General features: G+C 42.4%; 1 long non-coding RNA gene across 1 annotated transcript; it reads left to right on the forward strand.

The window, feature by feature from the left end:
• The first annotated feature begins 1,709 nt into the window (after positions 1–1,709).
• Positions 1,710–24,288, forward strand: LOC137763571 (uncharacterized). Its single transcript, XR_011073814.1, has 3 exons — positions 1,710–1,781; positions 13,623–13,777; positions 23,995–24,288. It is a non-coding gene; the product is annotated as an uncharacterized lncRNA (long non-coding RNA).
• The last annotated feature ends 1,107 nt before the right edge of the window (positions 24,289–25,395 follow it).

Consider the following 25,395-nt stretch of genomic DNA (forward strand, 5'->3'; position numbering starts at 1 on the left):
ATTCCTTGTTCCCTTCTCCCACTTACCTCTCTCTGGCTTCAGAAAATTTTGTTTTTCTCTGCAAAGAATCTACTATTCCTTGCCCTTTGGGGATTGTTTTAACTCGGCTGCTGAGTTTCCTAGTCTTTAGTCTCTTTCAGTATTATTCAATATATGAAAGAAAATATTGGATTCCCTTTAAAAATTATCTTGCTTCCTGGTTGAGTGTCTATGAATGCAACTCTGAGCAGAAGCCTGCTACAACAAGGGCCCCCTTGTTTTACTAGGGTTTCCCATAGTGTGACAGAGAAGGACCACTCCCAGTGACAGACAGGTCATTGCAGGGATTTTACACAATGTTTTGAAGGGAAAAAAATTAACATATACACACTACTATATATAAAATAGATAATCAACAAGAACCTACTGCATAGCACAGGGAACTCTACTCAATATTCTGTAATAACCTATATGGGAAAAGAATCTGAAAAAGAATGGATATGTGTATATGTATAACTGAATCACTTTGCTGTACACTTGAAACTAACACAACATTGTAAATCAACTATACTCCAATATAAAATAAAAATTTAAAAAATTATTTAGATAGAGAATAAATACCTCATATTTAAAATTCCAAGTTGATGCAACTGTAAGCTAAAAAATGCAGACTTCTTTTAAAATTAGAAAGAAACAGAAGAACCCCAAAACAAGAAAGAGAAAATATTCAATCAGAAAAGAGTAAAATACTTTTAACTGTGTCACAGGTTGACCAGCTCCTGAGAAGAGCTGGAATATCAAAATCTCAGAGTTTATTATTTCTTGTTCATCCTATGTGCTTGAGTTAATTACAATTATTATATATAATTCTCATTTTGTAATACAGGTTTAGTTATTTTTGTTAACTTTTCAGTTGTTTATACGATACGCTTATTACAAAACTCCTTTTGTTATTCTCATAGTTATTCCCACTGGGCAAGTTAGATCCCCACTAAAAACTGCAATAAAGTTCTGTCACTCAAAACAGGAAAATGAGGGAAGCAGCACTCCACCAGGCTGGCTCCATAATTCAGCAGACACTTGATGGTAACTGATTATATACTACACGTTACGATCATTTAACAAAGAAATGGTTAGAAACCAAGACTATAATTTTATAATAGAAATAACAAATATCAACATGAAAAATGTGTCGACTGTGATTTTGCAGATTCCTTTATCCATGTAATAATTTTTTCCTATTATTTCCCTAGGTCATCTTTTCTGAATAAGAGAAAAATTTAAATCAAACTAAGAAGATATATCTACTCTTGGATGAAAAGAGAATACCTTATCTAGAAATAGATTTTTGACTTCAAGAGTCTAAGGATTAGTTTGTGAAGATCAACTGTAAGGGCCTTTAAAGGCTATGAGATAGAAAGCTTTATAGGTCCCTTTTTACTTCATTTAGTAAGGAGAGTTTTGAAAATCAAGAGACTTTGGTTCAATTACTCTTACCATTCTGTCTTATTGGAAATGAGAGTATTGTGCTCTAAGCATCATGTTTTCATTGTTGTTATTTAATCTTTTGGACAACTGAATTACTTATTTTCTTTTAAATATCCCCAGGGTTTACAGATCTGACTATGGGCTCAGATTTTTGTGATGTGGTTTTGCAATCCTAGAGTATTTGGTCATTTTAGTAAAAAAATAGTCCTTTCATGATTCAGCCCTAGGCACGGGAAAAGATCATTTCTCTCCTCACTCCAGTGTTATCTGAGACTCCACAAACAACGGATTGACACTGTAGCTCAAAGACAGAGGTAAGGATCTGGATTTAGGAAGCAATGGTTAGGGTTATATTATTTGCAAATATTTTGTCCCATTCCATAGGTTGTCTTATCATTTTCTAGATGGTTCTCTTTATGTGCCAAAGCTTTTTTTTTTTTTAAACATCTTTATTGAAGTATAATTGCTTTACAATGGTGTGTTAGTTTCTGCTTTATAAAAAAGTGAATCAGTTATACATATTCATATGTTCCCATATCTCTTCCCTCTTGCATCTCCCTCCCTCCCACCCTCCCCATCCCACCCCTCTAGGTGGTCACAAAGCACCGAGCTGATCTCCCTGTGCTATGCGGCTGCTTCCCACTAGCTATCTATTTTACATTTGGTAGTGTATATATGTCCATGACACTCTCTCACCCTGTCACATCTCACCCCGCCCCCTCCCCATATCCTCAAATCCATTCTCTAGTAGGTCTGTGTCTTTATTCCCGTCTTGCCACTAGGTTCTTCATGACCTTTTTTTTTTTCCTTAGATTCCATATATATGTGTTAGCATACTGTATTTGTTTTTCTCTTTCTGACTTACTTCACTCTGTATGACAGACTCTAACTCCATCCACCTCATTACAAATACCTCCATTTCATTTCTTTTTATGGCTGAGTAATATTCCATTGTATATATGTGCCACATCCTCTTTATCCATTCATCTGTCGATGGACACTTAGGTTGCTTCCATGTCCTGGCTATTGTAAATAGAGCTGCAATGAACATTTTGGTACATGACTCTTTTTGAACTATGGTTTTCTCAGGGTATATGCCCAGTAGTGGGATTGCTGGGTCGTATGGTAGTTCTATTTGTAGTTTTTCAAGGAACCTCCATACTGTTCTCCATAGTGGCTGTATCAATTTACATTCCCACTAACAGTGCAAGAGTGTACCCTTTCCTCCACACCCTCTCCAGCATTTATTGTTTCTAGATTTTTTGATGATGGCCATTCTGACCGGTGTGAGATGATATCTCATTGTAGTTTTGATTTGCATTTCTCTAATGATTAATGATGTTGAGCATTCTTTCATGTGTCTGTTGGCAATCTGTATATCTTCTTTGGAGAAACGTCTATTTAGGTCTTCTGCCCATTTTTGGATTGGGTTGTTCGTTTTTTTGTTATTGAGCTGCATGAGCTGCTTGTAAATCTTGGAGATTAATCCTTTGTCAGTTGCTTCATTTGCAAATATTTTTTCCCATTCTGATGGTTGTCTTTTGGTCTTGTTTATGGTTTCCTTTGCTGTGCAAAAGCTTTTAAGTTTCATTAGGTCCCATTTGTTTATTTGTGTTCTTATTTCCATTTCTCTAGGAGCTGGATCAAAAAGAATCTTGCTGTGATGTATGTCATAGAGTGTTCTGCCTATGTTTTCCTCTAAGAGTTTGATAGTGTCTGGCCTTACACTTAGGTCTTTAATCCATTTTGAGTTTATTTTTGTGCATGGTGTCAGGGAGTGTTCTCATTTCATACTTTTACATGTATCTGTCCAATTTTCCCAGCACCACTTATTGAAGAGGCTGTCTTTTCTCCACTCTATATGCTTGCCTCCTTTATCAAAGATAAGGTGACCATACGTGCGTGGGTTTATCTCTGGGCTTTCTATCCTGTTCCATTGATCTATATTTCTGTTTTTGTGCCAGTACCAAACTGTCTTGATTACTGTAGCTTTGTAATATAGTCTGAAGTCAGGGAGCCTGATTCCCCCAGCTCCATTTTTCGTTCTCAAGATTGCTTTGGCTATTCGGGGTCTTTTGTGTTTCCATACAAATTGTGAAATTTTTTGTTCTAGTTCTGTGAAAAATGCCAGTGGTAGTTTGATAGGGATTGCATTGAATCTGTAGATTGCTTTGGGTAGTAGAGTCATTTTCACAATGTTGATTCTTCCAATCCAAGAACATGGTATATCTCTCCATCTATTTGTATCATTTTTAATTTCTTTCATCAGTGTCTTATAATTTTCTGCATACAGGTCTTTTGTCTCCTTAGGTAGGTTTATTCCTAGATATTTTATTATTTTTGTTGCAATGGTAAATGGGAGTGTTTTCTTAATTTCACTTTCAGATTTTTCGTCATTAGTGTATAGAAATGCAAGAGATTTCTGTGCATTAATTTTGTATCCTGGTACTTTACCAAATTCATTGATTAGCTCTAGGAGTTTTCTGGTAGCATCTTTAGGATTCTCTATGTATAGTATCATGTCATCTGCAAAGAGTGACAGCTTTACTTCTTCTTTTCCGATTTGGATTCCTTTTATTTCTTTTTCTTCTCTGATTGCTGTGGCTAACACTTCCAAAACTATGTTGAATAATAGTGGTGAGAGTGGGCAACCTTGTCTTGTTCCTGATCTTAGTGGAAATGGTTTCAGTTTTTCACCATTGAGGACAATGTTGGCTGTGGGTTTGTCATATATGGCCTTTATTATGTTGAGGAAAGTTCCCTCTATGCCTACTTTCTGCAGGGCTTTTATCATAAATGGGTGTTGAATTTTGTCGAAAGCTTTCTCTGCATCTATTGAGATGATCATATGGTTTTTCTCCTTCAATTTGTTAATATGGTATATCACGCTGATTGATTTGCGTATATTGAAGAATCCTTGCATTCCTGGGATAAACCCCACTTGATCATGGTGTATGATCCTTTTAATGTGCTGTTGGATTCTGTTTGCTAGTGTTTTGTTGAGGATTTTTGCATCTATGTTCATCAGTGATATTGGCCTGTAGTTTTCTTTCTTTGTGACATCTTTGTCTGGTTTTGGTATCAGGGTGATGGTGGCCTCGTAGAATGAGTTGGGGAGTGTTCCTCCCTCTGCAGTATTTTGGAAGAGTTTGAGAAGGATAGGTGTTAGCTCTTCTCTAAATGTTTGATAGAATTCGCCTGTGAAGCCATCTGGTCCTGGGCTTTTGTTTGTTGGAAGGTTTTTAATCACAGTTTCAATTTCAGTGCTTGTGATTGGTCTGTTCATATTTTCTATTTCTTCCTGGTTCAGTCTCGGCAGGTTGTGCATTTCTAAGAATCTGTCCATTTCTTCCAGGTTGTCCATTTTATTGGCATAGAGTTGCTTGTAGTAATCTCTCATGATCATTTGTATTTCTGCAGTGTCAGTGGTTACTTCTCCATTTTCATTTCTAATTCTATTGATCTGAGTCTTCTCCCTTTTTCTCTTGATGAGTCTGGCTAATGGTTTATCAATTTTGTTTATCTTCTCAAAGAACCAGCTTTTAGTTTCATTGATTTTTGCTATTGTTTCCTTCATTTCTTTTTCATTTATTTCTGATCTGATCTTTATGCTTTCTTTCCTTCTGCTAGCTTTGGGGTTTCTTTGTTCTTCTTTCTCTAATTGCTTCAGGTGCAAGGTTAGGTTGTTTATTCGAGATGTTTCCTGTTTCTTGAGGTAGGCTTGTATTGCTATAAACTTCCCTCTTAGCACTGCTTTTGCTGCATCCCATAGGTTTTGGGTCGTCGTGTCTCCATTGTCATTTGTTTCTAGGTATTTTTTGATTTCCCCTTTGATTTCTTCAGTGATCACTTCGTTATTAAGTAGTGTATTGTGTAGCCTCCATGTGTTTGTATTTTTTACAGATCTTTTCCTGTAATTGATATCTAGTCTCATAGCGTTGTGGTCAGAAAAGATACTTGATACGATTTCAATTTTCTTAAATTTACCAAGGCTTGATTTGTGACCCAAGATATGATCTATCCTGGAGAATGTTCCATGAGCACTTGAGAAAAATGTGTATTCTGTTGTTTTTGGGTGGAATGTCCTATAAATATCAATTAAGTCCATCTTGTTTAATGTATCATTTAAAGCTTGTGTTTCCTTATTTATTTTCATTTTGGATGATCTGTCCATTGGTGAAAGTGGGGTGTTAAAGTCCCCTACTCTGATTGTGTTGCTGTCGATTTCCCCTTTTATGGCTGTTAGTATGTGCCTTATGTATTGAGGTGCTCCTACGTTGGGTGCATAAATATTTACAATTGTTATACCTTCCTCTTGGATCGATCCCTTGATCATTATATAGTGTCCTTCTTTGTCTCTTGTAATAGTCTTTATTTTACAGTCTATTTTGTCTGATATGAGAATTGCTACTCCAGCTTTCTTTTGATTTCCATTTGCATGGAATATCTTTTTCCATCCCCTCACTTTCAGTCTGTATGTGTCTCTAGGTCTGAAGTGGGTCTCTTGTAGACAGCATATCTATGGGTCTTGTTTTCGTATCCATTCAGCCAGTCTGTGTCTTTTGGTGGGAGCATTTAATCCATTTACATTCAAGGTAATTATCGATATGTATGTTCCTATTCCCATTTTCTTAAATGTTTTGGGTTTGTTATTGTAGGTGTTTTCCTTCTGTTGTGTTTCTTGCCTAGAGAAGTTCCTTTAGCATTTGTTGTAAAGCTGGTTTGGTGGTGCTGAACTCTCTCAGCTTTTGCTTGTCTGTAAAGGTTTTAATTTCTCCATCAAATCTGAATGAGATCCTTGCTGGGTAGAGTAATCTTGGTTGTAGGTTTTTCTCCTTCATCACTTTAAGTATATCCTGCCACTCCCTTCTGGCTTGCAGAGTTTCTGCTGAAAGATCAGCTGTTAACCTTATGGGGATTCCCTTGTGTGTTATTTGTTGTTTTTCCCTTGCTGCTTTTAATATGTTTTCTTTATATTTAATTTTTGACAGTTTGATTAATATGTGTCTTGGCGTGTTTCTCCTTGGATTTATCCTATATGGGACTCTCTGTGCTTCCAGGACTTGATTAACTATTTCCTTTCCCATATTAGGGAAGTTTTCAACTATAATCAGTTCAAATATTTTCTCAGTCCCTTTCTTTTTCTCTTCTTCTTCTGGGACCCCTATAATTCGAATGTTGTTGCGTTTAATGTTGTCCCAGAGGTCTCTGAGACTGTCCTCAGTTCTTTTCATTCTTTTTTCTTTATCCTGCTCTGCAGTAGTTATTTCCACCATTTTATCTTCCAGGTCACTTATCCGTTCTTCTGCCTCAGTTATTCTGCTATTGATCCCGTCTAGAGTATTTTTAATTTCATTTATTGTGTTTTTCTTCGTTGCTTGGTTCCTCTTTAGTTCTTCTACGTCCCTGTTAAATGGTTCTTGCATTTTGTCTATTCTATTTCCAAGATTTGGGTCATCCTTACTATCATTATTCTGAATTCTTTCTCAGGTAGACTACCTATTTCCTCTTCATTTGTTAGGTCTGGTGTGTTTTGACCCTGCTCCTTCATCTGCTGTGTGTTTTTCTGTCGTCTCATTTTGCTTATCTTACTGTGTTTGGGGTCTCCTTTTCACAGGCTGCAGGTTCGTAGTTCCCGTTGTTTTTGGTATCTGTCCCCAGTGGCTAAGGTTGGTTCAGTGGGTTGTGTAGGCTTCCTGGTGGAGGGAACTAGTGCCTGAGTTCTGGTGGATGAGGCTGGATCTTGTCTTTCTGGTGGGCACGTCCACGTCTGGTGGTGTATTTTGGGGTGTCTGTGGCCTTATTATGATTTTAGGCAGCCTCTCTGCTAATGGATGGGGCTGTGTTCCTGTCTTGCTAGTTGTTTGGCATAGGGTGTCCAGCACTGTAGCTTGCTGGTCGTTGAGTGAAGCTGGGTCTTGATGTTGAGATGGAGATCTCTGAGAGATTTTTGCCGTTTGGTATTACGTGGAGCTGGGAGGTCTCTTGTGGACCAGTGTCCTGAATTTGGCTCTCCCACCTCAGAGGCACAGCCCTGATGCCTCGCTGGAGCACCAAGAGCCTTTCATCCACACAGCTCAGAGTAAAAGGGAGAAAAAGTAGAAAGAAAGAAAGAGGATATAACATAGTGAAGTAAAATGAAGCTATTATAAAGCAAAGCTATACAGACAAAATCTCACCCAGAAGCATATACATATACACTCACAAAAAAAGGAAAAGGGAAACAATTAATATATCCTGCTCCCAAAGTCCACCTCCTGAATTTGGGATGATTCGTTGTCTATTCAGGTATTCAACAGATGCAGGCACATCAAGTTGTTCGTGGCGTTTTAATCTGCTGCTTCTGAGGCTGCTGGGAGACATTTCCCTTTCTCTTCTTTGTTCGCACAGCTCCCGGGGTTCAGCTTTGGATTTGGACCCGCCTCTGCGTGTAGGTCGCCTGAGGGCATCTGTTCTTCGCTCAGACAGGACGGGGTTAAAGGACCAGCTGCTTCGGGGGCTCTGGCTCACTCAGGCCGGGGGAGGGAGCGGTACGGAGGAGACGGGGCGAGCCTGCGGCGTCAGAGGCGTCGTGACGTTGCAGCAGCGTGACGTGCGCCGTGCGTTCTCCAGGGGAAGTTGTCCCCGGATCACGGGAGCCTGGCGGTGGCGGGCTGCACAGGCTCCCGGGAGGGGCGGTGTGGAGAGTGACCTGTGCTCGCACACAGGCTTCTTGGTGGCGGCAGCAGCAGCCTTAGCGTCTCATGCCCGTCTCTGGAGTCCGCGCTGATGGCCGCGGCTCGCGCCCGTCTCTGGAGCTCGTTTAGGCGGTGCTCTGACTCCCCTCTCCTCGCGCACCAGGAAACAAAGAGGTAAGAAAAAGTCTCTTGCCTCTTCGGCAGCTGCAGACTTGTTCCTGGTCTCCCTCCCAGCCAGCTGTGGTGCGCTAACCCCTTCAGGCTGTGTTCACGCCGCCAACCCGAGTCCTCTCCCTGTGATCCGACCGCAGCCCGAGCCTCAGCTCCCAGCCCCGCCCGCCCCGGCGGGGGAGCAGACAAGCCTCTCGGGCTGGTGAGTGCTGCTCGGCGCCGATCCTCCGTGCGGGAATCTCTCCGCTTTGCCCTCCGCACCCCTGTGGCTGTGCTCTCCTCCGTGGCCCCGAAGCTTCCCCCTCCGCCCCCCGCAGTCTCTGCCCGTGAAGGGGCTCCTAGTGTGTGGACACCTTTCCTCCTTCACGGCTCCCTCCCGCTGGTGCAGGGCCCGTCCCTATTCTTTTGTCTCTGTTGTTTCTTTTTTCTTTTGCCCTACCCAAGTACGTGGGGAGTTTCTTGCCTTTTTGGAGGTCTGACGTTTTCTGCCAGCATTCAGTGGGTGTTCTGTAGGAGCAGTTCCTCGTGTAGATGTATTTGTACTGTATCTGTGGGAAGGAAGGTGATCTCCGCATCTTACTCTTCCGCCATCTTCTCTCCCTCTCTCCTATGACAAAGCTTTTAAGTTTAAATAAGTCTCATTTGCTTATTTTTACCTTTTTTTCTTTTGCATTATGAGACAGATCCAAAAAAAAAAAAACATTGCTGCAATTTATGTCAAAGAGTATTCTGCCTATGTTCTCTTCTAGGAGTTTTATGGTTTCAGGTCTTACATTTAAGTCTTTAATCCATTTTGAGTTTATTTTTGTATATTGTGTGAGGGAATGTTCTAATTTCATTGTTTTACACGTGGCTGTCCACTTATTGAAGAGACTGTCTTTTCTCCATTGCATATTTTTGCTTCCTTTGTCATAGATTAATTGACCATAGGTGCATGAGTTTTTTTCTGGGCTCTCTATTCTCTTCCATTGATCTAGGTATTTGTGATTGTGTCAGTACCATGTTGTTTTGATTACTCTAGCTTTGCAGTATAGTCTGAAGACTGGGCACTTTATACCTCCAGCTTTGTTCTTTTTTTCCAAGATTGCTTTGGTGAGTTGGGGTCTTTTGTAGTTCATATGAATTTTAGGATTATATGTTCAAGTTCTGTGAAAAATGTCATGGGTATTATCATAGGGATCACATTAAATCTGTTGATTGCTTTGGGTAGTATGGTCATTTTAACAATATTAATTCTTCAAGTCCAAGAGCATGGGATATCATTACATTTCTTTGTATCATCTTTGATTTCCTTCAACAATATTTTATAGTCTTCATAATATAGGTCTGTCACCTCCTCGGTGATATTTATTCCTAGATATTTTATTCTTTTTGATGTGATTTTAAATGGGATTGTTTTTTATTTTCTCTTTCTGATAGTTCATTATTAGTGTATAGAAATGCAGCAGATTTCTGTATATTGCTCTTGGATCCTACAACTTTGCTGAGTTCATTTATTATTTCTAATAATTTTGGGGTGGAGAGTTTAGGGTTTTCTACATAAAAATCATTTCATCTGCCTAAGGGATTAATAACCAAAATATATAAACATCTCACACAGCTCAATATCAGAAAAAAACAAAACAAAACAGCCCAATCAAAAATGTGCAGAAGACCTAAATAGACATTTTTCCAAAGAAAACATACAGATGGCTAACAGGCACATGAAAAGATGCTCAACATCACTAATTACTAGAGAAACACAAATTAAAACACCAGTGAGGTATCGCCTCACACCTGTCAGAATGGCTATTATCAAAACATCTACAAATAACAATTTTTGGAGAGGATGTAGAGAAAAGGGGACAATTGTACTCTGTTGGTGGAAATGTAAATTTGTGCAGCCACTATGGAGTACAATATGGAGGTTCCTAAGAAAACTAAAAATAGAACTACCATATGATCCATCATTTCCACTCCTTGGTATTTATCTGGAAAAAAATGAAAACACTAATTTGAAAAGATACATGCACCCCCGTGTTCATAGCAGCACTATTTATAATACCTAAGATATGGAAGCAACCCATAGATATGGAATACCCAAAATATGGAAGCATGACAAGGAATGAATTATTGTTATGAGGTCTTGGGGTCCTCAGAGTGACTGAGGAAAATCAGAGTAAAGGACAGAATTTCAGATTAGTTATTAAAATAGTGCAGGCTGCCCGCCAAATAGCGAAAACTAGGTTTCATCAATTGACCCATGCTGTAATGTGTGAAACAAGACATTGTTTAAAAAAAATAGTGCAGGGCTTCCCTGGTGGCGCAGTGGTTGAGAATCTGCCTGCCAATGCAGGGGACACGGGTTCGAGCCCTGGTCTGGGAAGATCCCACATGCCGCGGAGCAACTAGACCCGTGAGCCACAATTGCTGAGCCTGCGCGTCTGGAGCCTGTGCTCCGCAGCAAGAGAGGCCGTGATAGTGAAAGGCCCGCGCACCGCGATGAAGAGTAGCCCCCACTTGCCACAACTAGAGAAAGCCCTCGCACAGAAACGAAGACCCAACACAGCCATAAATAAATAAATAAATAAAATTAAAAAAAAAAAATAGTGCAGGCTGGTCCACCTTGTTCAAAAGGAATGAAAGCCATATGTCTGAGGCTGAATAATAGCCTCCCAATGTTATCTGCTTTTTAATTCTCAGGACCTGTGTATGTTCCTTTATATGGCAAAAGGGACTTTACTGAGTGATTAAGGTAAGGATCTGGAAATGGGGAAATATACTGGATTATCTGGGTGAGCTCTAAATGTAATCACAAGGGCACTTATCAGAGGGATGTAAGAAGTCAAAGGAGGATTAAGGTGATGAGAAGACAGACACAGAGTTTGGAGTGCTGTGACTCTGAAGCAGGGGATGGCAAGGCAGCCTCTGGAAAAGGCAAGGAACAAATTCTCCCCTGGACCCTTCAGAAGGAAACAACCTTTCATTGTAAGATGAATTTCAGACTTTTGATCTCCAGAATCACAATAGAATAAACTCATTCTGTTTAAGCCACTACATTTGCAGTAATTTGTTATAGCAAGACTAGGAAACTAATACCCATGTTGAATTAAATGGATCTTTTTGAGATGGACCAAATATTGAAAAATATTTTGCCACTTGAACTACTAGCAGCTATTTGGGGAAAACGATCTCCAAGTATACCTGGACCTTATTCTCTGAGCTAATCAAAACAACATTTCTAATTAGGGGTAAAGATGGGGGTTTCCCAGTGGTTGGATGACTTAAAAGGATCCTCAGGTTCAGATTATATCATGGTGTTCATGATTCTATCATCTAATTACCCAAGAGAAGCATGTTAGGAGGCCTTCTAAGGATGGTGGGATGATTCTCCAGCCGACTTGAAATGTGGAGAGACGAGAAGTTAAAATTCCTCTCAGGAGACAGTGTGTCAGTCAGGAAACTATTTCCTGTCCGTTGAAATATCTTTTTATAGCTGGGAAAATCCACTTGTGAGCCATGGAGAAAGGTTTCTTTTATTTATTGACTTTGGCTTTTGGAAGTTCATGTTCTTGGACGTGAGCAGTTGTTGGACTCTGGGGAGAACAAGCTTGAGGACAGTTACACGACAGATGTAGGTCTGCAGCACGCTGGCATTGCCCATCGCTGCCCGTGAGCGGGAGAGCGATAAGGGCCTAACCTTCCCGGAAAGAGGCAAAGTGTGTTTCACCTCAGCTGTAACTTAGATGCCATGTCCTACCTTGGTGAAGTACCATTTTGTTTAAAAGAACACATCGTGAGCATAGACAGCTGGAGACCCAGAAAAGACACACCCTGAACACGCAGGCCGGCAGCGCCTTCATGCCGGCTCTTCTCTGCTGTAAGCGTTTCTGGAGAGACAAGGCCTGGCTGAGTTGATCCTTAGATTAGCCTCAGCACAATAACTCTTGGGCAAATCTAGGGACCAGAGTCTCTCCTTAAACCCTCCTACACTGTGGGTGGCAATGTAAATTGGTGCAACCACTACGGAGAACAGTATGGAGGTTCCTTAAAAAACTAAAAATAGAACTACCATATGACCCAGCAATTCCACTCCTGGGCTTATATCCGGAAAACACGAAAACTCTAATTTGAAAAGATACATGCACCCCAATGTTCATTGCAGCACTATTTACAATAGCCAGGACATGGAAGAAACCTAAATGTCCATCGACAGATGATTGGATCAAGAAGATGTGGTACATATATACAATGGAATATTACTCAGCCATAAAAAAGAATGAAATAATGCCACCTACAGCAACATGGATGGACCTAGAGATTATCATACTAAGTGAAGTAAGTCAGACAGAGAAAGACAAGTATCATATGATATCACATGGATGTGGAATCTAAAAAAAGGATACAAATAAACCTATTTAGAAAATAGAAATAGACTCACAGACATAGAAAACAAACTTATGGTGACCAAAGGGGAGGGGGAGGAGAGGGATAGACAAAGAGTTTGGGATTGACATATACACACGACTATATATAAAATAGATAACCAACATGGACCTACTGTATAGCACAGGGAGCCCTACTCAATACTCTGTAATGGCTATATGGGAAAAGAATCTAAAAAAGAGTAGATATATGTATATGTTTAACTGATTCACTTTGCTGAAATTAACACAACCTTGTAAATAAACTATAGTCCATTAAAAATTAAAGAAAAAAAAAAAAAGAATAGATAATGATGTCTCCAAGCCAAAGGGAGTCTGCGGACGGAGCTATGTCACGTCCATGGGCTTGTACTCCCTTGAGTGGAAGGTGGAGGCAGTGGGTGACTCAGCCCTGGTTTGGGTGCGGGGGGCAGGGGGGCCGTCCTGCCGGCTCCGGTGCTGTGTAGGGGGTGTGGAGGTGGGAATGACACTCAGGACAGACGCTAACAGCCTGTCTCTGCCTGAGACCCGGTTGTCTGACTTCCCGGCATAATGTGATTCTGTTTGCAGTCAAACTAACTTGAATTAACTTAGCAAGTGTCCACTGTTTCCCTCTGAACTGTGTCAAATGCTCTTCTAAAATTAGACTAACACGTGAAACCCTTTCGCAGGCTTGGTTTGTTTTTTTTTTTTCCCTTTAACAAAATCTAGATCCTGTTTCAGGCAAAGATGCCACTGGATGAGGCAGCCGTTTTTCATCACAGGGAAATTTCCCCCGAGGATTTTGATGCCTTTCCCAACGCGCGGGGACCTGTTGGGGGGGGGGGGGGAATGTGTGTCCTGGGGGTGTTTCCTGTGAGCGCGGCTGTGCCCCCAACTCACCCTCTCGCCCTCTCCCCTCCAGGAGGGGCTGCGGACCCTGGTATGGCCTGTCTCTTTGAGAACAGCTGCTGCGTACGACCACACTTGTAACTGCTGAGAAATGGCTCGGGATGACGTGAGGACTTTGGAGATGTCACCGTTACTGTCTGGAGCCTTGGGTGTGGGCCAGCGAGGCAGGCAAGTCTCCGCTTAGAAGGTGGCTTCGTGGGGAAGGGCTGCAGGGCCTGGGGAGACGCCCCGCTCCTGCGAAGCAACGTGGATGGGGAGGCCGAGGCTGGGGAGGGATCGAGCTCAGGGGCCGTACGTAAGTCACCTGTGCACATCACTCCGCCGGGTGAGCGAGGGAGACCCCGACGGGAGCCGGCCGCCTGACGGGCGAGCAGGAGGAGGGTCCTCGGGTCCCGGTGGGCCCCGGGCAGGCAGAGCGCGTGGGCACCGCTCAGCGCTTAGGCGACCGTCACTGTGATCCGGGCTATGGGCAGGGGCCGCCAGACCACAGAGCCGGCCTTTCTCGGGTCCCTGGGAGCAAGGGGTCCAGTGAGCAGGGGGGGCCTTCGTGTCCCTCCCCCACCCCCTTTCCCACCCCACCCTCTCTTCTTTCTGTCCTCGCCTTCTCCCCACGCCCCCTGCTGCCTGCTCTGCTGGTTTTGCTATGCCGCCCATATCCTTGAGTTAAGGGGACATCGATTTCACTATTCTGTATATCTTTCTCTAGTAAAATCCTGTTCTGTTCAAAGTAACAAATCCTGCCAGCCCCCCGCGATCTCCCCCAGCCCCATTTCCTCTGTTTCCGCTCTTCACAGCTGGCAGCGTGGGGAGGGTGGGAGTGTGGAGGGGCTCTGACCCCCTCCTGGACTGAGCCATAAGGATCCAGGGATTCTGATAACATCCCCCAACCCTTGTCTTCACCGCAAGTCACCTAAGAGACCGCCCCCCCAAAGGAGGGGCAGTGAGAACTGATGCCCACAGGAGACCCCAGGACAGATCCCTCCGGACTTCTGCCCTGCTTGCTTCGGTCACCTCCAAGGTCAGAAGCCCAAGTCCTCAAGGTCATCCTTTTTACTCTGACTCTTATTCCCATAAAGTTCAGGACATTCTCATCTGACTCAGCACCCCCCTTCCTGCCCCCCTGAAACAGGAGGCAAGGGGGCAGGGCACGGCCTTTAAAAGAATGATATAGCCATAGGACGTAACAAAAACGGGTTAGAAACAACTAGGTCCAAGATGGCGGAAGATTTAACTTCCAGTGGACCTTGAGCCTCATTATACGCTCACTGTGATGCATCAGCTAAAGGACACACGCACTGGCGCCGTGACAGCTCTGAGGCCAACCATAAAAGGTCAGAAAGTGGGCAGTGGCCCCATTCCTGGAAATCTCAGCCCTTTCCCCAAAATAGTTGGAATAATCCTCCCACTCATTAGCCTATGAAACTACCCAGCCCATAAAAACTAGCCACGCCATATTTCAAGGCCTCTCCCCTTCTGAGACGGCCCACACTCTGTCTGTGGAGTGCACGTCTCTCTAAATAAATCCACTTCTTACCCATCACTTTGTCTCTCACTGAATTCTTCCTGCGACGTGACGTCAAGAACCTCAAATTCACTGGGAACACCCCCAGCCTCCCCCCACTGGAGCTCTGGAACTCAGGGCCTGTCATCACGAAAGGTCCTGTCCTCAGTCCCATCTGTGACTATTTCTCTCACCTTCTGGTTCTAACTCTGAGTGTCCCATATAGTAGCTGTTACCCACACGTGGCCGCTGAGTACTTGAAGTGAGGATCAGCTGAGAAGTGCTGTCAGTGTAAAATACAGACCAGATTTCGATGACTTCGTATGTAAAAAAGAATGACGATCTCTTGAAGGATATTTGGGTGGTTGGAGGACTTTGTGTTGACAGTTCTTTTCTTCTAGCGCTTCAAAAGTATTGGCTCACTTCCTTCTGGCTCCTGTGGTGTCTTGTGACAGTATTTTGACAATATTGGGTTAAATAAAATAGATGATTAAGTTTACCCATTTCTTCTTACCTTTTAAAAAAATGAGGCTAGTAGGAAATGTGAATTACACACGAGGCTCACCTTGTCTGGCTTGTGGAAGGTGCTGCTCTGCCGGAGACCCGGCTGCCCCTGGGTCTTCAGAGCCCCCTCTGGGGTGCCCTCTGCCCAGTCTGGGCCCAGAGATGCAGCAGGTAGTTCCCGGCTCCGCATTGCTCTTTCCTAACCACTGTGCAGCCTGTGTCCTAGAACGCTCCAGATCTGTGAAGCCCACCTGATTGGATTAGAGGTTCATCTACCCCTGCACATGCAGTTCTACCATTCTCCTGGTTACCCCTTCCCCACCGTTGAAGGCCTCAGCGTCTGGTTCACTGTCATCCTCCTATTATGACTCTGGTCATCCTTCTGGTCATCGGTACCCTCCTAGGGCGTCCGGCCACACCCCGACTTCCATTCCTTGACCTCCTCACTTACAATGAGTCACCCTCCCTCCCACCTCAGCCACCTACTTGAATGCCCAGATCTTTGTCACCGCCCATAGTTTTCAATCTCCATGATCTTAATTTCAAGCATCCCCTCCTTTGAATGCTATCTCTTATATTCACAGCTCCTTTCCTTCAGCTCCCCATTTCAGTAATTCTTTGACTCCACTGGGACGTCCCATTAGGTGACTCTGTCACCTGCCCACTTACCCAGCTGAGAGTCTAGGACTCAGCCTTGTAACTACTCCCTTGCACTGACTTGTAAGTCCCTTACATCTCTCCATCATCCTTGTGCTTTCTGGCAAACCTCTGAACCTGGTGAGGTCCAGCTCTCTCCTTATGTCTACAGCCAAGACAAGCCAACCAGTTTCTCTCTAAATTGTGGCATCAAACCTCAGGTGGCGGCCAGCGCTGCCTGTTGGTCTTGGAACACAGCCCACCATTCCCCTCTCTCCCTGTCCTCAGACGCCATCACTGAAATGATTTTCCAGCCGAGACCTTGCTTTCCACTGCAACTGAGGAAATACATAGAAGCAAACAGAAAAATCCTCTTCTTCCTCCCATCACCAAATCAATCCACCTTCTATGCACCTGTTCACATTCTCTGCTTTCTTCTACACATGTTGGGGAATTACCCCTGCTAATTATTTATTTATTTATTTGTTTGTTTGTTTTTGTCTGTGTTGGGTCTTCGTTGTTGCATGCGGACTTTCTCTAGTTGTGGCGAGCAGGGGCTACTCTACATTGTGATGTGCAGGCTTCTCATTGTGGTGGCTTTTGTTGTGGAGCACAGGCTCTAGGTGTGTGGGCTTCAGTAGTTGTGGCATGCGGGCTCAACAGTTATGGTTCACGGGCTCTAGAGCGCAGGCTCAGTAGTTGTGGCACATGGGCTCTAGAGCACAGGCTCAGTAGTTGTGGTGCATGGGCTTAGTTGCTCCGCGGCATGTGGGATCTTCCCGGACCAGGGCTCGAAACCGTGTCCCCTGCATTGGCAGGCGGATTCTTAACCACTGTGCCACCAGGGAATTCCCCTTTGCTTTTTTTTTAATTAAAAAAAATTTTTTAATTGGAGTATAGTTGATTTACAATGTTGTGTTAGTCTCAGGTGTACAGCACAGTGATTCAGTTATACATGCATACATACATTTATATATATATATATTTATATATATTCTTTTTTAGATTCTCTTCCATTATAGGTTATTACAAGATATTGAGTAGAGTTCCCTGTGCTATTTAGTAGGTCCTTGTTGTTTATCTATTTTATACATAGTAGTGTGTATATGTTAATCCCAAACTCATAACTTATCCCTCCCCACCCCCTTGGTAGCCATAAGTTTGTTTTCTATGTCTCTGAATGGCATTATTTCATTTTTTTATGGCTGCGTAGTATTCCATTGTATATATGTACCACACCTTCTTTATGCCCCTGCTTTTCTCTAAAGCCAATTTCTTTACCATATCCCATCCTCTCACCTACATAAGGACTAAATTCCTGCAATTCTCCTTTTTTATTTTTTCCTCCTCACTATTGGATCTTTCTCATCAGCATATAAATGTGATATACTACCTCTCATCTTAAAATAAACAGCAACAACAGCAACACACTTTTTTTTTTTCTGGATAAGGATTTCTATTTTTTTTTTTTTACAGAGAGAAATCATTTTTTTAAAAATTATTAGCACCTTTAATTATTATTTATTTATTTATTTATTTATTTGGCTGTGTTGGGTCTTCGTTTCTGTGCGAGGGCTTCCTCTAGTTGCGGCAAGCGGGGGCCACTCTTCATCGCGGTGCGCGGGCCTCTCACTATCGCGGCCTCTCTTGTTGCGGAGCACAGGCTCCAGACGCGCAGGCTCAGTAGTTGTGGCTCACGGGCCCAGTTGCTCCGCGGCATGTGGGATCTTCCCAGACCAGGGCTCGAACCCGTGTCCCCTGCATTAGCAGGCAGATTCTCAACCACTGCGCCACCAGGGAAGCCCTCTATTTTTTTTTTTAATTTTAATTTTTAAATTTTTTAATACAATTGTAAGATTACACTCCATTTAGTTACTGTAAAATACTGGCTATACTCCCTGTGACATACAATACACCCTTGAGCCTATCTTACACCCAACTGTTTGTGCCTCTAATCCCCTATTCCTATATTGCACACACACACACACACACACACACACACACACACCCCACTGGTAACCTCTAGTTTGTTCTCTGTATATGTGAGTCTGCTTCTGCACAGAAAGCCTTTCTTGACTTCACGCTGCCTTATAATTACTGCTTGCATCTTCTGCGCCCCTGAAAGCAGATCTCCTGGAAAGAGGTGCCCACACTCTCTGCGTCTCCTCTGCTGCAAAGTCTCTCCTGAACCAGTCCCAGCAGACATTCAAGCCACGGGGCAGAGCTGTTGTCGACGTTGGCATCAATGTCACGTGGCCTCTTCCGTGTTCGTGGCTCAGGCATCCTGCCTGAATGTTTAGCGGCCTTTGGTCTGGTGGCCCGTTCCCTCTTGGGCTGCATTTCCTGCTTTTCTTTCTCCTCCCTTGTTGTTCCCCCTCAGCCTCCTTTGCTGACTCTTGCTGCCCTTCCTCTCCTCTGAATGTCGGAGTGCCACAGGCTCTGTCCTTGGACTCTCCTTTCTTTCCCATACTTATTCTCTCCTAGACAACTGCATATACAGTTCTGGGGTTTAAAAGACCTCTACATTCACTGAGAACGCCCAAGGGTACCTTCCCAGCCCGGAATCTTTCTGAATCTCTAAACTCCTAAATCCAACTGCCCATTCCGTATGTCTACTTGATTTCTAGTGGGAATCTTAACTATTACATATCTAGCACCAAACTCTTCGTTCAGTATACCACCAGCTCTCCCGGTCCTCAGGCCCCCGGATTTGGACAGACACTTTAGCACCAGTCCGCCTGGGGCTCCAGCTTGGCAACTGAAGACCTGGGGACTGGGCAGTCCCATAATCACATGAGCCTTTTCCTTCTCTCCCTCTCTCTCTATGTATATGTAGACACATGGATGTATGCATATTATCTACTGCTGGTTCTGTTTCTCTGGAGAGCTGTGACTAGCACGCTTATAATGAAATGAAATTCCACTCCGTGGGCTGAGAGGCTGTCATGACCAGGCCTCTGCTTTTTTTCTTCTTCTTAGTACTTATCCCTCCCTTACATGATGTTTTTTATTTTTTTTAATTTTTATTTATTTATTTATTTATTTATTTATTTATTTATTTATTTATTTATTTATGGCTGTGTTGGGTCTTCGTTTCTGTGCAAGGGCTTTCTCTCTAGTTGTGGCGAGCGGGGGCCACTCTTCATCACGGTGCGCGGGCCTCTCACTATCGCGGCCTCTCTTGTTGCAGAGCACAGGCCCCAGACGCGCAGGCTCAGTAGTTGTGGCTCACGGGCCCAGTTGCTCCGCGGCATGTGGGATCCTCCCAGACCAGGGCTCGAACCCGTGTCCCCCGCACTGGCAGGCAGACTCTCAACCACTGTGCCACCAGGGAAGCCCTACATGATGTTTTTAAACAAGATTTGTTTCTTTCTTTATTTCCCACTAGCATGTAATTCCCACTGAGGAAAAACTTAGTCTCCTTGCTTTCCTTGACCAGAATGACCCCTTTCTGAGGAGCTTTGAGCAATTTCTCCACAACTTATTTCTTAGCTACAGATGTTGCCCATGAAAGTTCCAGAAGGAACAAATCACTTCTCCTTATTTCAAATTACTTTTACAGTGAATCTAATTCAAGCATTTTAAAGATAATAATTGCTTCCTAGCAACACATATTTAAAAAGCTAATTAAACGTTGTTAGATGTTATATAATTTCCTAGTGTTTACTACGCCCACCCCATCTCCCTTTTAATTTACTAAACTGACTACAGTCAGTTTTTGAACAACTTCCTTAATATGCAATTTAATCGATTACCTGAAAGCAAATTCCTTATAATTACCAGGCCAACTGCCAAAGAGGCATGTAAAAAAGGTTACCATCCCTAGACTATAACCGCTCAAAGAAGACTTCCTAGTGTTTTCCTCATGACAATTTCTTCATTTATTTTTACTTTGAACCTTGGATTATCCACTTCATATTGTGGAAAAACCAGAGGCTCCCCGTTAGTGTCTATGACCTAGCTGCCCTTCAAATGCCATGTGACCTTGGCCAGGTACTAAACATCTCTGACCGTCAATGTCCTTATCTCTGAAAATGAAATAATAATAGCTACATCACAAAGAGGTTAGGATGACTGCTTGACATCACGTGTAGGGAAAGTTGAGAAAGATTGTTGTTAGTAATGTGTCTGGGACATGGTGGGCACTCAGAGTGTTTTCTTAATGATGAACGCCTGGAGTCATATTCATTTTGTTCCCCTTGAGGACTTGCTGATTTAAGGCAGGATTAACCAAAGACAGATACTGGGATATTTTACTGAAGGCCTTTTATCCTCTGCTTTCACTGCTCTGCAATCCCACAGTACCATTTTATTTTATTTCATTTCATTTTATTTTTAATTGGGGTATAATTGATTTACAATGTTGTGTTAGTTCACAGTGCCATTTTTAATTACCCAGAGCTAAACCTGAAGTGAGGGCAAATACTGATTTTGCAGAAGACCTGTAAATTATCTAGGTGACAAAGAAAGGGCAAAATGAGATTTTTGTATATATTACGTATATAATATTATGTATTTATATAGATACACACATATGCATTCACGCTTGTTCGCATATTACTCAATTTTTTGTCTGTTTTCTTTGATTTCAAATATAACTACATTCAGTCAATCAGTCTATCATCTATCTACCTACCTACCTGTCATCTTAAACTATGGATAGTTTCACAAAGACAATAATTGGAAAAGCAAAATAGGAAAAAGAACAAAAAGTTAAGTTGACCAAAATGGACAGTTCCTAATGTTTTTGTGCTGGAACTTCAACTTCACTTCAGGGGTAAAGAAATGGACTTTATCACTGTACTCAGCTTGCTTTCCCTGTCAGGAGAGGTCCGGGGCTCCTCGCTGCTTTTCCTCCCCCTTCATTGTTTGTTTTAGGGCTCTTTCCCTTTGACTTGCTGCTGTTTTGTAAGCTTGCTGTTGTCGGTGACTCTAACACAGGGCGTCAGCCATCATTTGTTAAACATCTGTTCAAGTCATTTTGACCAATGTCAGTCCCTTCCCCTGAACTTCCTTAAACACGCACACTCACTTCCCCCAAACACCTCAAGTATATATTTGGTTTAAAGCAGCTAGGACCCCAAATCACCGTCCCCTCCTTTGCGATTCGCTCAGTAGCAGATGTAGAAGTGCCTTCAAATGTTACCCGCGAGGCACAGCCGTTCCCAGCATCCCTGAAAAGAAAGCCAGAGCTGAAGGTGGACGAGCCCCAGACAGAGAGGCACAGACCACCTGAAGGCCCGCGGGGTCTGCACAGCCTCGACACCAGTAACACCCAGAGGCCAGACAGGGCCCGTCTGGCCGTGCAAACCAGTGACCAGTTCATCGCTACGTGCAGACAGACACGGTGAAATCCTGAGATCAGTTCTGTCCCCAGTCTTGAAATGGACCTGAAAAACGATGGACTCCTTTGCAAGATGGTGGGGATTCTGAGCGGCCCCGTAGTTAGGGTTTGAGAGGCTTCTTCCAAAAGAGCTTGAGCGCATTCGTGGATGAGATACACGCTACTCACGTCCACGCTTGGTGGGCGAGCTTGCCCTGGAAACCAGCCGTGGCTTCGCCTCACTCACGCCCCCCCTGGCACCATGTGTCAAGTGGGAGAATCCAGCCTGCCCCTGTGACTCTAGTCTGTAACCGGGGCAGGGTCTGAAGCTGCCTTTCTCGGTGGCCTGGGGAACCCGGGGTGGAGAGACGAACCTTTTTTTTTTTTTTTTTTTTTTGGCTACGCCATGCGGTGTGTGGGGTCTTAGTTCCCTGACCAGGGATCGAACCCAGGCACCCTGCAGTGGAAGCGTAAAGTCCTAACCACTGGACCGCCAGGGAAGTCCCAAGAGAGATGTATCTTTAACTGCGTGTCATCACTGAAGTTTTCTGGGAATAACCTAAAACACCACTGGGAAATTTGGGGGATTTTCTCTGCTTCAAAAGTCTCCGGATTATACAGATGTTCATCAAATTAGACTGTGCATGCTCCAAAATATATAAACTGAAAGAAGGCCTTCACTGCAGAGTTACGAAGAACTCTTATCATACACTGCCACGTCCCCATTGTCGTGCTGTCCTCCTTGGGAGGCAAGTGTTACAGAGGAGGAGGCTATCTGGACCCTGTGATCATGGCAGATCCGAGTACTGAGCAAACAGAGAAGTTGTGTTTCTAAACCACAAAGGAAAGAACATGGTCTTTCTTCCTCTTGATTAGAAAGATTTCTGCTTGCTTTGAAGTAAAAAGCGCTGAATACACAAGGGCTGATAGTTTAAGACATGATTTATTCATCAAATCCACAGATACTCACTGAATATCTGCCTTGTGCCAGGGCGCTAGACTCAGGGGACAAGCAGAGGAGTTTCCTGCTCCCAGAAAGCTTACAAAATATTACTTCACCTCAGAGTTATCAAGGTGATAGATGTCCTTGATTCCTTACTATTATTAGCCTTTCAAAGGTAATACAAATTTAGAGGTCATGGCATGGGCTGCTGGTTAGTTACATTGTTAAATCTGAATACCTAGGCGGCTATTGGATACAAATGTTTACTTGAAAGCAACTGTTACCCAGTTCACTAATTTGTGGAATTTCTAATGGAGTAGAAGTTTATGGCTGTTGATGATTTTAAAAAAGCATAACTTCAGTGAATCATTATTACAGGGTATATAGCTATTAATATAATTTATTAATTATCCTTAGTTAAACTGAAGCTTATAATGTTTAATTTTCTTGTAGAAAATTCGCTTGTGGTTAAAAGTCTTTAAAAAAATGACACAGGTGACAAGGACCTACTGTATAGCACAGGGAACTATATTCAATATCTTGTAATAACCTATAATGGAAAAGAATCTGAAAAAAGTATATCTATATCTATCTATCTATTATCTATCTATCTATCTATCTATCTATCTATCTATCTATCTATCTATCTATCGAGTCACTTTGCCATACGTCTGAACCTAACAGAACATTGTAAATCAACTACACTTCAATTAAAAAATTTTTTTAAATAAAAAATAAAAAATAATTTTAAAATGACATAGGGTACAAATTAGTAGGTAAAAATAACATGAATGCATTTGCCCCTTCTGTTCCATTTCTCCTACTTTTTAGTCTGCTGGGTCTCTGGATTTCTAAGGTGATTTCTGTCTCATTCATTCTTTTTTTATTATTATTAATTAATTTATTTTTGGCTGCATTGGGTCTTCGTTGTGGTGCGTGGGCTTCTCATTGTGGTGGCTTCTCTTGTTGTAGAACACGGGCTCTAGGCGTGCGGGCTTCAGTAATTGTGGCTCGTGGGCTCAGTTGTTGTGGCTTGCAGGCTCTAGAGCGCAGGCTCAGTAGTTGTGGCACACAGGCTTAGTTGCTCTATGGCATGTGGTATCTTCCCAGACCAGGGATCAAACCTGTGTCTCCTGCATTGGCAGGCGGATTCTTAACCACTGTACAACCAGGGAAGCCCCTCATTCATTCTTTACAACAAAATTTTGTAATTGTTTTGCCAATTACATATTCACATTCCATCTTCTGAGCTACATGAGTCTTCTCTTGCTTACTCAGTCTCCAGAGCTGAACCTGTGCAGGTGGTTGGGAAGAAGTAGCTCAGCTGGTTCACAGAATTCGATGCTGAGGGGACTGTGGGTGTCTGACGTCTGCATGGCCAGAAAGATTTTCAAAAGGACATAATTAGTTATCACTAGTTTGGCAGAAATTAAGAAAATGGGTTCAGAATTTAAAATAAGACTTTGTCATTTTTGCAGGCCACCTCAATGTTCACTGCAGCACTATTTACAATAGCCAGGTCATGGAAGCAACCTAAATGCCCATTGACAGACGAATGGATAAAGAAGATGTGGCACATATATACAATGGAATATTACTCAGCTACAAAAAAGGAACGAAACTGGGTCATTTGTAGAGACGTGGATGGACCTAGAGACTGTCATACAGAGTGAAGTAAGTCAGAAAGAGAAAAACAAATATTGTATGTTAGTGCATATATGTGGAATCTAGAAAGATGGTACAGATGAACCGGTTTGCAAGGCAGAAATAGAGACACAGATGTAGAGAACAAACGTATGGACACCAAGGGGGGGAAGTGGGGGTGAGGTGGTGGTGGGATGAATTGGGAGATTGAGATTGACATATATACACTTGTATGTATAAAATAGGTAACTAATAAGAACCTGCTGTATAAAAAATAAATAAATAAAACAAAATTAAAACAAGCAAAAAAAGAACTGCATTGCAGGGAAGAAAGAAAGAACAACTCAGTAGCCAGTAACCGGGCAAATATCACATCCCAGTTCCTTCACACGTCAGAATGAGAGGCTTTCCTGAGGAGTCAGAGCCAAAAAAATATTGCCAAGACCTATGTCATCAACATAGATGAAGAACTCATACACTCAGTATCATAAACTCAAACAACCTGATTAAAAAATGGGCAGAGGACCAGAATAGGCATTTTCTCAAAGAAGACATGCAGATGGCCAAGAGGCACATGAAAAGATTCTCCACATTGCTAACCATCAGGAAAATGCAAATCAAAACCACAATGAGACATCACCTTACACCTGTCAGAATGGCCACCATCCAAAAGATAACAAATATATATATCGTCAGATATCACTCATATATGGAATCTAAAAAATACAACAAACTGTGAATATAACAAAAAACAAAGAGACTCACAGTTATAGAGAACAAACTAGTGGTTACCAGTGGGGACAGGGAAAAGGAGAGGGGCAATATAGGGGTAGGTTATTAAGAGGTACAAACTATTATGTTTAAAATAAGCTACAAGGATACATTTTACAACACAGGTAATACAGCCAATATTTTATAATAACTATACATGGAGTATAACCTTTAAAAATTGTGAATCACTATACTGTACACTTGTAACTTATATAATATTGTACATCAAATATAATTCAATAAAAAATAATAATCACACATAAAAAAAAAAAGACAACAAATAACAGTTGTTGGTGAGAATGTGGAGAAAACAAAACCCTCCTACACTGTTGGAAGGACTGTTAACTGGTGCAGCCACTATCGAAAACAGTATAAAATTTAATTTTTCCTCAAAAATTAAAAATAGAGCTACCATATGACCCTGCAATTCCACTCCTGGGCATATATCTGAAGAAAATGAAAAC

The sequence above is a fragment of the Eschrichtius robustus genome, chromosome 4 (genome assembly GCF_028021215.1).
Source record: "Eschrichtius robustus isolate mEscRob2 chromosome 4, mEscRob2.pri, whole genome shotgun sequence".
In the NCBI taxonomy this organism is placed as follows: domain Eukaryota; kingdom Metazoa; phylum Chordata; class Mammalia; order Artiodactyla; family Eschrichtiidae; genus Eschrichtius; species Eschrichtius robustus.